General features: G+C 51.3%; 1 long non-coding RNA gene across 1 annotated transcript in view; it reads left to right on the forward strand.

The window, feature by feature from the left end:
• The window catches only part of LOC109386245 (uncharacterized), a 2,937-nt gene extending 2,427 nt beyond the window's left edge, over positions 1 to 510 (forward strand). The window contains exon 3 of the long non-coding RNA XR_002124759.1: positions 386 to 510. This is a non-coding gene — a long non-coding RNA (uncharacterized LOC109386245). The remainder of the gene's footprint in view (positions 1 to 385) is intronic.
• The last annotated feature ends 2,338 nt before the right edge of the window (positions 511 to 2,848 follow it).

Raw genomic sequence — 2,848 nt, forward strand, 5'->3', positions numbered from 1 at the left:
CCCCCCCCCAGGAAAGGCGGCAGGGAGTAGCGGGTAGACGGGGTTGGGAAGAAAGATGGCACGTCTGTAGCTCAGACATCCCTATCTTCGAGTCATTGTCATCACACTCAATCTTTCCACCCTCACCCACGGTATCCAAAAAGCAGAGATTGATTCGCGGGAAAATCGGGTTTACGAAAACGTCGGGGTTTGACGCGGGCAGGCTCTTGAGACCTGCGCAGGCTTTGCTTAGATTCAAAAGTATGATTTTAATTTTCTTAATGAAGGCGCGCTCTAGAGCTCAGCTGGTAATGGCTGTACTGAGTTTAATAGACTTCTGTCGAACAGAAAAAGACGGATAACTATCGGTTATAAGTAATCTGCTCTAATGCAATTATTTTCCCAGGTTCGAATGTCATTGTGCAGAGAGGGCAAGAGTGAATTAGGGCCCCGGGGACCGCGGACGCGGGGCAAGGAGACTGCCTGAAATACGAGACGAACCTGTTTTGTGAGATGCACTTGGGTTTAGGGGTCGGGGTCGAAGGCTCCAAAGCCCTTGATCTGCACGTGTGAAATCTCTCTCTCTCTCTCTCTCTCTCTCTCTCTCTCTCTCCTCTCCCTCCCTTCCTTCCTCCCCCTCTCCTCTCTCAATTTCTCATTTTCTCTCTAGCTCCCTCTGCCCCTTTCTCCTCAGGTCTCCCAGCGTTAATGCGCATTTCCTTTACCTCTCCTCTATTTTGCCTGTCTTTGTGTATTTCAGGCAGATCCATTCAGTCCAAAGTATTTATCCAAAACACGGAAGTAGGCTCTTGGAACGTGTCAACCCATTCACCTTTTGAAATCCAGTAAAATAAGGATGTTTAAGATGTTGATGGTGCTGTGTACATATACATAGTCAATACACCAGGAGGACTATTTCTTTCCAAATACAGAGCCAACCCAGGTCACTGTCCAAAAGCAGCCCCATCTTAGCTCTACCACAAATTGTCATTCCTGGGAGCTTTTATGTGAAACCATCCTAGCTCTTCTTAGCGCTCTACTCCCCTTTGCCTGGCAAACACAATCTCAGGCAAACGTGATTTAAAAAAATAAGATTAATAACACTATTCATAATGGCCCCTCTGACAGCGAACACGCCAAATCGGTGGGAGGAGAACCTTGCATTTTCACCTAGATGAAGGATTTGGAGGCAGGCAGGCAGGCCAGAGAGGTGAGCGCTGGACGGTGGAGCCAGGCACCCTGGACACCAGTCAAAACGTCTGCCCACGGCCATTCCAGCCTCACTTTCCTCGCTAGTCTCTCTCTCCAAGCGCTGGGGAACAAAGGAAGTTCGTAGGACGGGCTCACTTTAAAAAAGGTTGAATGAACCCCAGGTATGGGTTTCTGTTCCCGACCAGGGAGGTGAGGTGAGGGTAGCTGGGTGTGGTGTATCGCTGACTCACTCTAGTTCCATAGGCTAACTTGGCCTACAATCCCTTAGCCTTGTACATTCATATTCATTCTCTCTCTCTCTCTCTCTCTCTCACTGTCTCTCTCTCTCTCTCCTCTCCCTCCCTCCTGTCCTCCGTTACACACACACACCAAAGGCGACCTAGGCATACGTGCCCACAGACATCCACAAAGCTCTGTAATTGCTGTCCTCTTCCCTGACCCAATCCTACCCAATTACCCCCGCCACGTCTCACGTCTCAAAAAAAAAAGCACCCGTTGGCAAAACCCCTCAGGTCTCCCTGGCTGAGGGCTGAGGAAGAGCTGGAACTTGGTATGCGGTGCCCCGACGCAGGAACTTGGGTGCAGAGGGAGAGAGGCCCCTTGCTTCTCGGCGCCCTGCGGCGGACAGCCCTCTTGGAGGGTGGGCGTTGGGTGAAGGGTGCGCTTCCGACCTTCCGTTTCCCGCGTGCTCTTCCCGGGCAGCTGGGAAAGAGAATTAGGAAGAGATCCAGTCCTCAGGCCCCAACGACTCCCAGGAGCCAGAGAAGCTGAGCAGGGCAGGCACCTCCCAGGTGCCTCGATGTAGCTGTCTGATGTAGCTGTCTGGGATTCCATGTCCGCGAGAGCGAGGAAGTCTGCGATTAGAGGAGCCACGGTCCAACTTCTTAAGCGCTCCGCCTCCATTGCCCTTTAAAGATGGAGAAGGTCGCTAGGCAGTGCTCAGGCCCAGCCGGCTCCAGTGCCAACCCACCGCAGCAACCTCTGCTGGGAGGGTGTCAGTCAGGTACACTGGGAGACTTAGTGACTTTGGGTGGCACCAGGGATGGAAGACCGGCCTCCGGGTCCAGAAGCAGATTTGGAACGGGAGAAGGGGTGATTATCAGAGTCCCCCCCTCTTCCCTCATAGATGAAGTCCCCCTGTCACTCCTCTATCTGTCAATCCTTCAACAGCTCTCCTGCAGAAAAACCGCTTTGTTGCGTTGTTTTGGTGACTTCGGAGAGCAACTGAAAAGACCCAGAAAGCTTCCACAAGCTTTAGGTGGATCTAATTCTGCTTCTGAAAAGTAGATATGAGAGGAGAGGAAAGAGATTCTATTACCCAACAGCTTTCTAAGATCCCCGTCAGCCAAGTAAGGTTAAGAAAGGCTTGGTAGAGAGAGGAAAAGTCAATTACCCCCAATAGGCCCCAGGAAGAAACCTGGACAGAGTGAGAATCACAGCTCCTAACCTAGCTGAGAACACCTTGCGAAGATGTCTTGGACTCTCAGCCTGTGCCACTTGTCCAGGTGTGCCACTCTGTAAGCTCTCACAGTCCATTCTCACCCTGAAGCAACCGATTCGATTAGGTCTGGGGACACACAAGGAGGCCAAAGAATTAGGTTTGCTTCTCTCTCATTTCTTCTCCTGCTTTAAAAGTCAGTAGAGGAAAGCATTTTTT

This window comes from Hipposideros armiger, unplaced genomic scaffold (genome assembly GCF_001890085.2).
Source record: "Hipposideros armiger isolate ML-2016 unplaced genomic scaffold, ASM189008v1 scaffold_130, whole genome shotgun sequence".
NCBI classification, from domain to species: domain Eukaryota; kingdom Metazoa; phylum Chordata; class Mammalia; order Chiroptera; family Hipposideridae; genus Hipposideros; species Hipposideros armiger.